Below are 12,343 nucleotides of genomic sequence, written 5' to 3' on the forward strand. Positions count from 1 at the left end.
ATTCCAACATTTTGCTCTGCCTCAGTTGCTAATTTTCTTTGAGGTCATAATACTGGAAATGAGTTTTGTACTTGTGGTTCAAAACTTACAAGTGATTTTTAGTCCGTGGTGTACTTGCATTATTATTGTCATTTGGCTCTCAGACCAAAACATGTAATGCTCCCCAAAACTATACGTTGCAGAATTACATTTATATACTGGCATCTTTATGTGATCATCTCATACAAGATTATATTTTCTATATTCTTATTATTTGTGTACTAGGGAAAAAGCTTTGGGTATTAGACTATATCTCTAATTGTCAAATTGAGTCAATATGGAAGATAATATTCAAAACATAATAAATATGTTTGAGCAGTACACATCAATGACAGAGGAGTTATTTTTTCCCATGGTTTATTACTGTTAGTCTAAACTTCTTTATTCTAGTTTTAAATTCTTTTTTTTTAAACCAACATTAAAGGTAAAGGAACCCTTAAAAAGGATCACAAATGGTTTATGAAGGTAGGGCATGCCGTAAGAGAACTAAATTATAAGTAAAGATTACTAATAAAAACTATAAATTGAAAATAGCATAGTAGACAAACAGCTGAAGTTATTTTGATAGTAGATTTACTAGATATAGGAAATAAAACCAGTGGAAATTTATACTTAATGTTTGTTTTCTCATTTGGAATATTAGGCACTAAAATGATCATTTGCTTTTTTTTTGTTACTAATGAAAAGTATAATCACATGGAAACAATGACTAAGTTTCTTAGAGGTTTATGTTTTCTTTAGAAAATGGTTTCAAAATCCAGTATAGCTTGATTTATACTCTATATTATCTTCATCTACCTTGTGACTTTTCATATTCTTCATGTATTTGTATTACATTTTCCCAAGTAAAAGAAATTGTGTTTTTCTACAAGTTTTGCCTTGAAAGTATCACTCGTTGTAAACTGTATTTTCTTTGCCTTATTTCAAAATATGTTCAGTCAAATTCAGTGTTTGTAACTTTTTATAGAAATTGTTTCTAAATATTCCATTTACTTTCTGTCAGAATAATACATATTATTTTACTTTAGATTTAAAGTATCAAGATAAATCATTTTCTCTTGCTGAAAGAAATCATATTAAGATAGTTCTGTTTGTTTTTATGAATAAAGATTAGTGTTTTTATGTATAATCCTGAGTATCAGCATTCAGTATTTGGAAACCTTTGTGTCTATAGCCAACTCCATAAGTATTTATGAATTAAAGTGAAAACTTAAAATAACATTTAAATAAAAGAGATAATAAGTCAATAGGGAGAGCCCTTTATTTTTACAAGGATTAAATTCATTACAAATTTTACTTCAAAATTTTTTTTATTAAAGCAAAGAAAAATATTTGTCCTTCTTTCAAGAATTACATAATGATCAGAAAGAGACTATAATTTGAAATTTCTATTTTTTTCAGTATATATCTACATTTTCAGTAATCTAATAGAAAGTTTCACAAAGCACACATGTTAGTAAAAAATTGTGGCTAAGACTGAATAAAATACAATAATTCTAATGTATAAAAACTTTTCAAAATGGAGGCAATCCAAGTTTTCTTTCAATGGGGATTTTAATTCTTCATTTATAGAACTGCTTTTGGTTGATTGTAATGAAATAATTATTTAAATGAATTCTTTTAAAAAAGTCTTTTTCTTGTTAGGAAAATAAGATTATTAAATATCTAGAAATGATAATAAAATATCCTCCATGACTATATTAGTACCAATGAATATCATTATAGATGTTCCAATCTCTAGCACCTATTCAGTCAAACATTAGACACTATTCCAGATGTTATTATGATGATAATTGTTGAACAAAGTAAAGAAAGTTTCTGCCCTCTTGGAATTTATACTTTAGAAACTAGAGAAATATGCAATAATATAATTAAGATATTTTTAAATACAATAAGCACTAAGCAGAATACAGCTTATATGTACATAAGTAACTAACATGCTTTAAATGTATCTAAAACAGTAGGTAAGAGAAGGTATGCTGAAGGAAATTATCAAAGCTTCAGGTACTATGTGGCACTTGTTTTGACATTTGCAGATGGATAAAACTGGGAAAGTATGGTCAGGGATTGGTGGAAGTAGACAAAGTCTACTTCCAAGTGGAAGAAAGTAAAGGAAACAAACATCACAGAGACTGAGAAGAAGTTTAGCTTACCTGGACAAGTCACAGTACATGAGAACATTTTAGCTGAAATTTATGGTTGTCTTACTATGTTAGATATTACACTATGTCCTATACTCAGTGCTGTACTTCTTATACCCTCATTGGGCAGGTAGCATTATTTCTGATGTGCCTTGAAATTAAGTAACATGCTTAAAATTATATAAGTCATAATTCTTAGAGCCTGAATTTAAATCCAGGTCATCTGTCAACAAATTCCCACAATCTTAAACATTGCAGTAAGTTCTCAGGTTTTGTTTTTGTAAAAAGTGAGTTTGTTCTGCTTTCATAATTGAAGTGTATTTTTACTGGGTATAGAAGTTTAAATTGGCAGTTATTTTCTTTCACTCCGTTATGATGTTGGCTCATTGGGTTCTTGCTTCTGATACTGGGGAGTAAGTTGTGATCTTTGTGTCCCTTTGAAGATAATATGTCTTTGTTCATTGGCTACCTGTATGATTTACTCCTTGTCTTTCATTTTCAGAAGTTTTAATCTAGATAAAGTTTTAATTTTATGTATCCAGCATAGGTCTCAAGAACTTTCTAAACCTGTGGTCACTCTCTTTTTGCCATCTTTTGAAAATTCTGAGGCAGCAATTTTTCAAATATTGTTCTTGCCCAATTAAACAAATAATGGCCATTTTCATTAGTTTCCATATTTCTTTTGTTTTCTTTTATGACTTTTATATCCTTTATATAAATATTTCAATCTGTATATCTTTTACTAGCAAGTTTATTAATTCTGTCTAATATGTCTATTATTAAAATAATATATTAAGTCATTAAATTTCAGGTTATAATTTTCAAACTCAGAGTTTTTCTTTGTTTTATAGATTTCAGTTTTCGAGTGGAATTTCCTATTTGTCTTCTATATTTTTATATGTATTCATCATAAGTATTTTTAAATCTCTATCCAATAATCACGATATCTCAATAGTATATTTCTACTGTCAGTTTGTCTCTTGACATATGGTAATCAGCATTTAAGAAACTTTTTTATTGAATGGCAGACATTTGTTTCAAACATTGAAAAGCTCCATCTAATGTTAACATCTTCCAAAGAGGATTTTTTATTTTTATTTTTCTGGCAGACAGAATAGGAATGCATGATCACATTTTAGGCAAGTATGGTTTTCATGCTGTTAAAGCTGTTTTTGTTTTTGTTTTTGCTTTTGCTGGTTTTTCTTCAAGATATGCCCCTCTGTTGTGTTCATTGAAAGCTAGAAGTGTTTAACAAGACTATAAGATATTGCTGGCCCTAAACTCCAACTTCTATCTTCCTGGCACTACTAGACTGCTAATGCTTTACTTTTGTGTAATTTCATACTATAAATACAAGGTTGAAAGGGAACAAGTGCCTCTATAGAATAGGGCTGATCAAATTGTGGGCTCACTTCTCTGTTCTTCTCTTTACGGACCTAATCTCCTTGACCAAGCTGAATGCTAGTGTTTTCTTTTCATTCAAAGAAGCTGCTGCAAACTCCAGCTACTTCTTTCTTCTTATCTAGATGCAACTACTTATCTGGAAGCAAATGGGCAAATGTCCTGGTTTGAAAAGCAGAGCCCGCTGTAGTCTTAGCTTGCTTCTTATCTCTTTAGCTTTAGAAGATCTAGTCAACTTCAGTTGTTCTTGTAACAATTCAACAATTTATATATATATGTATATGTATATATATTTTTTATTCAGTTTCTACATTTGTTTTTGATAAACTGATGTTTGGCAGGGTTTTTTAAAATCATTTTGTAGGTAGTTGTTGTTAATATAAGTACATTCCCATTTTGTTTTCATTTGCTAAAAGAAATTTTTAGAATGTGTACTGAATTTTATAAAATATTTTTCTGCTCTGAAATGATAAAACCATTTTTCTTTCTCTAAAAGATTTTCTTATGTTGAGGCATATTTCCAGCTCAAACTATATAATGTATTTTAAATACATTACTGTTTTCGACTATCTAAATTTATGTTTTTTTGAAAAAAATTGACTTTTTGATCTTAAAAACATTGGCTAAATTTCTATTTGTTGTTATATGCTTGCTAGAATTTGGTAGCTAGGTTTTGATAGTCTCAAAAAATAATTTGAGTAGTTTTTCCTGTTTTTCTATTCTCTTCACCTATGTGGCATAAGAGAAGAAATAAAGACTTGGGAGTAATTTTGTTTGAGTCTATGTTAGCAAATCTCCCTCCTTTGGTATATTTTTAAATGTCTACTGGTTTAGTATGATTTTCTATTTCATCTTGAATACATTTTCCTCATTTATATTTTCTTATATTAATCCACTTCATGTAAGTCTGTGTTCATAAATTACATATTGCTGGATTCTCTTGCTCTTCCTCCTTCTTTGTTTTTCCTAGTCTGGTTATCTCTTATTATATGGCTTAAATGTTTATAAAAATAAGTAATGTATTGATGAATAGGTCTGAGCCAATCGTGGTACTTCTGTCAATTATTCTTTGACGTTGTTAGATCTAGACTGTCTTGCCTAGAGGTAATGGCTACTACTAATTAATGATAACTATTTGTCGCTAGGCTAAGAATATTATAGTTATTACTACCTTCAAGGCTTAAGTATATTTATGAAGTATAAATTGTTAGTACTTTACATATGAAGGCACCTGAGGCTTAGAGAACTTGAGTAGGTTACTTGGAAAAATTAAGCAGATTAGTAGATATCAAAGGCAAAATTATAAAATGACCCTCGAGATTCCCATCTCCTGGTGTATATGCCCTGTAAAATCTCCCCTTGGGTGTGAGTGAAACCTGTAAATATGATACTTCTTCCATGATTATATTATATGTAGAAAGAGATTTTACAGTGTTATTAACACCCCCAATAAGTGACTTTTATTTAATCAAACATGTGGTTGTCCTACACGGGCTGCCCTAATTAGATGGGCCTTTAACAAAACAAGAGGTAACTGCAGAGATTCTCCTGTTGTCCTTAAAAAAACAAACTGGCATGCTCTGAGAGGAGGAGGCCATGTGTCAAGGACCTGCGAATACCTTCTAAACGCTGAGAGTAGTCTTTACCTGGTTGCTAGCAAGAAAATGAGACCTAAGTCCTAGAGGCAGAATGAAATGAATTCTGCTACAGTCATTGAACTTGGAAGAGAACTCCATTTCCTAGGTGAGATCACATCCCGGTCAATACCTTGATTTCAGCATGGTGAGACCGAAAGCAAAGGATTTAGGTGACTGACACTTGTACACTGACTTATTGAAACTGTGAGACAGTATATTTATGTTGTTTTAAGACATGAAATTTGTAGTAATTTTTTAGGCAGTAAGAGAAAACTAATATGCTAGATGTCTAGAGATTTAATAAGCATCAGAGATATTGTTTAAAGATAATCTCTCTAACTTGAAAATTCATGTTCACAATTATGCTATCCATCTTACTTTAGTACATCTGTTACTGATAAGAAAAATTTAAAATATCTGGCTGTTGATCTGAAAAAGTGAACTACTATATAGTTTATGCATTTACAACTATCAAACTTGACAGTTTTGTCTTTATTTTTTTCTCACTGGCTGCAGAGTTCAATATTGTAGACCTGTGTTTTTATCATCTTCTGTCTTTCCTGTCTCATGCATATTTTCAAACTACTGTTTTATCTAAGTTTAGTAGGAAGAGTAATGTCTACTTTGTAGTGAGAAGTTAAAAAATGATGAGATTCTAATTTAATAAATAATGTAAACCTTTACTCCTTTTGGTAAATACATTTTAATAATACTTTCCTTTTCCATCAAAATTGGCTCAAAATGTGCTTTTAAAAATAGTATTTTACTTTAATACTATTTAATACCAGTATTTAATATTATTAAATATTAAATAATATTTAATATTTAATATTAAAATATTAAATATCAATATTAATTATATTTCAGTTTTCTAGTGGAATATAATTTCTATTTCTATAATTAATATTTAATGATATTAAATATTATTAATATTTAATAATATTAAATATTATTAATATTTAATAATATTAAATATTAATAATATTTAATAATATTAAATATTAATAATATTTAATAATATTAAATATTAATAATATTTAATACTATTTAATACTATTCTCTATTTAAAGTTTCTCATTCAACATTGAATAATTGATTCCAGTAATTTAAAATAACTGTTACTTAAATTTGCACTAAATTAAAACTTCCAATTTTTTACTTAGAGATTATTGTGAGTTTGGATTATTTTAGTAAAATGTTTGATATATTTTATAATATAAATTATCCACATATTCCATAATTCAATTGTATTAATTAGTTCTTAGATGAGAATTCTGAAGAAACTAAATAGAAATTCTGAGTAGGTGTTTATGTATTATGCCCACCTTTTAATGGAGTTGTTTTTTGCTTGTTGAATAAGTTCCTTATAGATTCAGCGTATCACACCTTTGTTGGATGCATAGATCGTGACTATTTTTCCCATTCTTTTTTTTTTTTTTTTTTTTAATAGAGGAACAACAGTGGGCCCAGGGGACCGGCACTCAGCATACCAAGGACCTGCACCGGCCTCTGAGTTCCCTCAGTTTTTATTGATTATTATCTTCATTATTTCAGCAAAAAAGGAATGTAGTAGGAGGGCAGGGTGATAATAAGGAGAAGGTCAGCAACAAATATGTGAGCAATAGAATCGATGTCATAATTAAGTTCAAGGGAAGGTACTATGACTGGACATGCACGTAAGCCAGATTTATGTTTCTCGCCACCCAAACATGTCAGTGGAGTAAAGAATAACAAGGCAGCATTGCTGCAAACATGTCTCGCCTCCCACCATAGGGCGGTTTTTCTCTGATCTCAGAATTGAACAAATGTACAATCGGGTTTTATACCGAGACATTCAGTTCCCAGGGATAGGCAGGAGACAGTGGCATTCCTCTATGTCAACTGCAAGATGCTTTCCTCTTTTACTAATCCTCCTCAGCACAGACCCTTTACGGGTGTTGGGCTGGGGGACGGTCAGGTCTTTCTCATCCCAGGAGGCCATATTTCAGACTATCATATGGGGAGAAACCTTGGACAATACCCCGCTTTCAAGGGCAGAGGTCCCTACGGCTTTCCACAGTGCATTGTGCTCCTGGTTTCAGACTATCACATGGGGAGAATACTCCGCTTTATTTTTCCCATTCTGTCAGTTATCTGTTTACTCTGTTGATAGTTTCCTTTGCTATGCAGAAGCTCTTTAGCTTAATCTTACTTGTCAATTTTTGGTTTTGTTGCAGTTGCTTTTGTGGACTCACTCATAAATTATTTATCAAGGCTGATGTCCAGAATGGTGTTTTCTAGGTTTTCTTTTAGGATTCTTATAGTCAGAGGTCTTGTATTTATATATTTAGTCCATCCTGGGTTACTTTTCTGTGTATAGTAAAAGGTAAGGGTCCAGTTTCAGTCCTCTGCATATGGACAGCCAATTTTCCCAGCACCATTTATTGACTAGGGGGTCCTTCCCTTATTGCTTATTTTTGTTGATTTATCAAATATTAGATGGCTGTCAGTATGTTGCTTTATTTCTGGTTTTGCTATTCTGTTCCACTGATCTGTGTGTCTGTTATTGTTGTTGTTTTACCAGTGCAATGCTGCCATGCTGTTTTTGGTTACTGTAGACTTACGTATAGTTTGAAGTCAGGTAACATGATGCCTCCATCTTTTTTTATTTCCTCTCTAAGATTGCTTTAGTTATTCAACCTCTTTCTTCATTCTACATACATTTTAGTATAGTTTTTCTCTAATTCTATGAAAAATGACATTCGTAGGTTGATAGGTTGAATCTGTGCATGCTTTGGGCATTATGGCCATTTTAATGATATGGATTCTTCCAAGCCATGAACACGGGGTATTTTTTCATTTGTTTGTGTCATTACTGATTACTTTTAGCAGTGTTTTGTAGTTCTCCTTGTACAGATCTTTCACATCCTTGATTAGATGTATTCCTTGCTTTTTTGTTTGTTTGTTTGTTTTTGGTGTGTATGCTATTGTAAATGGGATTGCATATTGTAAATGGATTCTTGATTTGGCTCTCAGCTTGAATGTTATTGGTGCATAGAAATGTTACTGATTTGTATATATCGATTTTGTGTCCTGAAACTTTGAGCCTTTTGGTGGAGTCTTCAGCATCTTCTAGGTGTAGAATCATATCATCAGTAAGGAGAGATAGTTTGACTTATTTTGTTCCTTTTTGGATACCTTTTATTTATTTCTCTTGCCTGATAGCTCTGGCTTGGACTTCTGGTACTGTGTTGAATAGAAGTTGTGAGGCTGGGCTTGTTCCGGTCCTCCAGGGGAATGCTTGTAGACTTTGCCCATTTAGTATGATGTTGGCTGTGGGTTTACCATAGATGGCTCTTATTATTTTGAGATATGTTTCTTAGATACCTAGTCTATTTAGGATTTTTAGCATGATGTTGAATTTCATAGCAGAATTTTCCACTTCTATTGGGATCATCATGCGTTTTTTGTTTTTAATTCTGTTTATGCGGTGAATCACATTTATTGATTTGTGTTTGGTGAAACAGTTTCATCCCAGGAATGAAGCTTAGTTGGAGAATTAACTTTTTGATATGCTGCCATATTTGGCTTCCTAGTATTTTGTTGAGGGTCATAAGGTGTATTGGCCTGTAGTTTTCTTTTTGTGTTGTATCTTTTCCAGGTTTTGGTATCTCGATAATATTGGTTCATAGAGTGAGTTAGGGAGGAGTTCCTTCAACTTCATTTTTTTTTTTTTTTTGGAAGAGTTACAGTAGAATGGGTACCAGCTTTTCTTTTTACATCTAGTAAAATTTGGTGTGAATCCATCTGGTCTGGGGCTTTATTTAGTTGGTAGGTTGTTTTTTTTAAATTACTGATTCAATTTCAAAACTTGGTGTTTTCAGGATTTCAATTTTTTTCTCATTCAATCTTGAGAGGTGGTGTGTTACCAGGTATTTACCCATTTCCTTTAGATTTTCTAGTTTATGTGTATGGAGGTGTTCATAAGGGTCTCTCAGAATCATTCTACTTCTGTGAGATCAGTTGTAATGTCACCTTTGTCATCTCTGACTGTACTTATTTGGATCTTCTGTCGTTTTTTCTTTGTTAATGTAGACAGTGGTTTATCAATCTTGTTTATGCTTTCAAAAAACCAACTTCTGGTTAAGTTGATTATTTCCCTGGATTTTGGGGTCTTAATTTTGTTCAGTTCTGCTCTGATTTTAGTTCTTTTCTTTTGCTAGGTTTGGAATTAGTTTGCTCTTATGTTTCTGGTTTTCCAAGTATGATATTAGATCATTAGTTTGATATCTTTCTGACATTTTGAGATATGCATTTAACAAGTGCCCCATAAACATATGAAAAAAATGCTCAACATCATTAATCAGAGAAATCCAAATTAAAACCACAATGAGACAACATCTCACACACATCAGCATTGTTATTATTAAAAAGTTAAAAAACCAACAGATGCTGATAAGGCATTGGAGAAAAGAGAACACTTAAACACTGTTGTTGGGATATAAATTAGTTCAGCTACTGTGGAGAGCAGTTTGGAGATTTCTCAAAAACTTAACATAGAACTACCATTTCACCCACCAATCCCATTACTGGGCTTATATCCAAAAGTAAATAAATCATTCTACCAAAAAGATACATGCACTCATGTAGTCATCTCAGCGCTACTCAAGATAGCAAAGACATAGAACTAACCTAGGTTCCCATCAACATGGGATTGCATAAAGAAAATGTGGTTCATATACACCATGGACTACTATGCAGCCATGAAGAAGAACAAAGTCATGTTCTTTGCAGCAACATGGATGTAGCTTGAGGCCATTATTCTAGGTGAATTAATACAGAAACATAAAACCAAATATCATATGTTCTCACTTATAAGTGGAAGCTAAACACTGGGTACTTGTGGACATAAAGATGGCAGTAATAAACACTGGGGAATTCTAGAGTGGGAAGGGAAGGAGGTAAGTATGGGTTGAAAAACTGACTGTTGGATACTATGCTCACTACCTGGGTGATGGGATCATTTGTACCCCAAACTCCAGCATCATGCAATATATCCATGTAACATTTGCACATGTACTCCCTAAATCTAAAATAACACTTGAAGTTATTTTTTAAAAATGATGCATACACATGGAAAAGAAATTCTTAGTAGCTATTGCTATTATTCCAAAAGCTTAATAACCACGTATATATTCGTAAATTTTTTTTTTGAGGCAGACTCTCACTCTGTTTCCCAGGCTGGAGTGCAGTGGCATGATCTTGGCTCACTGCAACCTCCACCTCCTGGGTTCAAGTAATTCTCCTGCCTCAGCCTCCGAGTAGCTAGGATTACAGGTGCCTGACACCATGCCTGGATAATTTTTGTATCTGTAGTAGAGACGGAGTTTCACCATGTTAGCCAGGCTGGTCTCGAACTCCTGATCTCAGGTGACCTGCCCGCCTCAGCCTCCCAAAGTGCTCAGATTATAGGCATAAGCCACCATGCCCTGCCCTTGGTAAATAATTTTTAATCCTAGATTTGTTTGGTATACATTGCATCTCTTATGTAGATGCATAATCAAGTATATCATAACTAAATCCTTTTCTTGTTCAGAAGCAGATGAATTGCATACAAACACACTCAGATGATTATTTTACAAAGGAAAATGTTAAAATTATTTCAGAATGTCCTCCAAAATAAATCATACATTCTCTTTTGCCTTGTGATTAAGGTTGAGAATTCTGGATTATCTCATGCCTGTAAAACTTTTCACAAATGTTTCTAATTTTTTGGTGATTAAAGTGGGTTATAAGGTGCAGACTGTTCAACAGTAGGCAGTTTGCTTTATTAAATTGAATTCCACAATAGCTGGCAATAATGGCATAGATACTTTGTGACAAAAAAAAGATAAATAAATAATTTTGGTAATATAGGAAAACTCACAATGCCAATAGTTAGGATTAGTTAAAGATATATAAAAATAAAAAGACCCAGAGACATTTTTGTGACATTAGCAATTATTAAGTTGATGTATGAACACAAATTGATATTAATAACCTTTCCACCTGTATATTAGGAGAAATAATAAACTTTTGATGAACTAAAAACATAATATTCATTGTTATCTATGTTCTGTTTTTCTTACATCAATTAATTATAACCTATAATATGTACTATAAATTTTCTAGTATTTCTTTCATTGAGACTCTGATATATCCTTTTTTTGGCATTTAGCTCTTCCTATAATTTCTTAAGATAACTTGTATATGCGTTTGTGTATGTGTACGTTGATGCTGTTGGCAGTCACCAGACAAACACCACTGGGAATACACCTAGGGTTGCAAAAGTTGGGTTTATAACTCATTGCAACAAGGGAGAAAACACATCATGTAGATCCACAGGGATATCTAAATAAAAGGATGTTAGAAAGGACTTACCGACTTGAGCTTGCTACTTGTATTTTGGGGTATGGTTTCAAAGAATGGGTCTTTGCTCTGGATAAGTTGTCAAGAAGGGAGCAGAATTTTATTATTAGGTTTATGGTAAGTCTTACCTAGGAGGATGGAGGAAAGGACAAGAAAGAAGTGAAAGCCAATGTTTTCAAAAGAGGTAGCAATTACTTATATTAGCCATGACAGGGGATTGTTTTGTTAGTCTTTTGTTTGGGTGATGTTCCTGGTTTTGTCTCTATTTGATATGATTATAAGTTAGTCTGGTTTTTGTGATCTTATTTGCATAGATTAGCCATGTCTGATACTGATGTTCTATGAAATTGTTGAAATGGTCATCAGAAGAACACTTACACCTAGCTCTAAACCTGCTTTATACTATATGGCTAGCTCCTGAATATCCTGGCTATCAGAAGCTACTTTGCTCCTTCCCAAAACAATGTCTTATACATATGAGTTAAATACACGTGTGTGTGTGTGTGTGTGTGTGTGTGTGTATGAAATACATCACTTATGTTTGTCCACCTATTGGTTCAAAATATTCTTATATATCCCAACAAAATGAGAGGACTCAAATATTAATTTATTGTCCAACATGGTATTAATTTTATTTAAATAAAAGTATCGCATTTGATATAGAAGTCTTAAAAATTGAAAACAAAATAAACAACATCTACAAGGCTTAATTCAAAATACTTTAATATTCATGATACA

General features: G+C 32.2%; 1 long non-coding RNA gene across 1 annotated transcript in view; it reads right to left on the reverse strand.

The window, feature by feature from the left end:
• The window catches only part of LOC129534080 (uncharacterized), a 51,041-nt gene extending 39,380 nt beyond the window's left edge, over positions 1-11,661 (reverse strand). Inside the window, exon 1 of the long non-coding RNA XR_008680500.2 lies at positions 11,618-11,661. This is a non-coding gene — a long non-coding RNA (uncharacterized lncRNA). The remainder of the gene's footprint in view (positions 1-11,617) is intronic.
• Between the last annotated feature and the right edge of the window lie 682 nt (positions 11,662-12,343).

This window comes from Gorilla gorilla, chromosome 5, assembly GCF_029281585.2.
Source record: "Gorilla gorilla gorilla isolate KB3781 chromosome 5, NHGRI_mGorGor1-v2.1_pri, whole genome shotgun sequence".
Taxonomy (NCBI): Eukaryota; Metazoa; Chordata; class Mammalia; order Primates; family Hominidae; genus Gorilla; species Gorilla gorilla.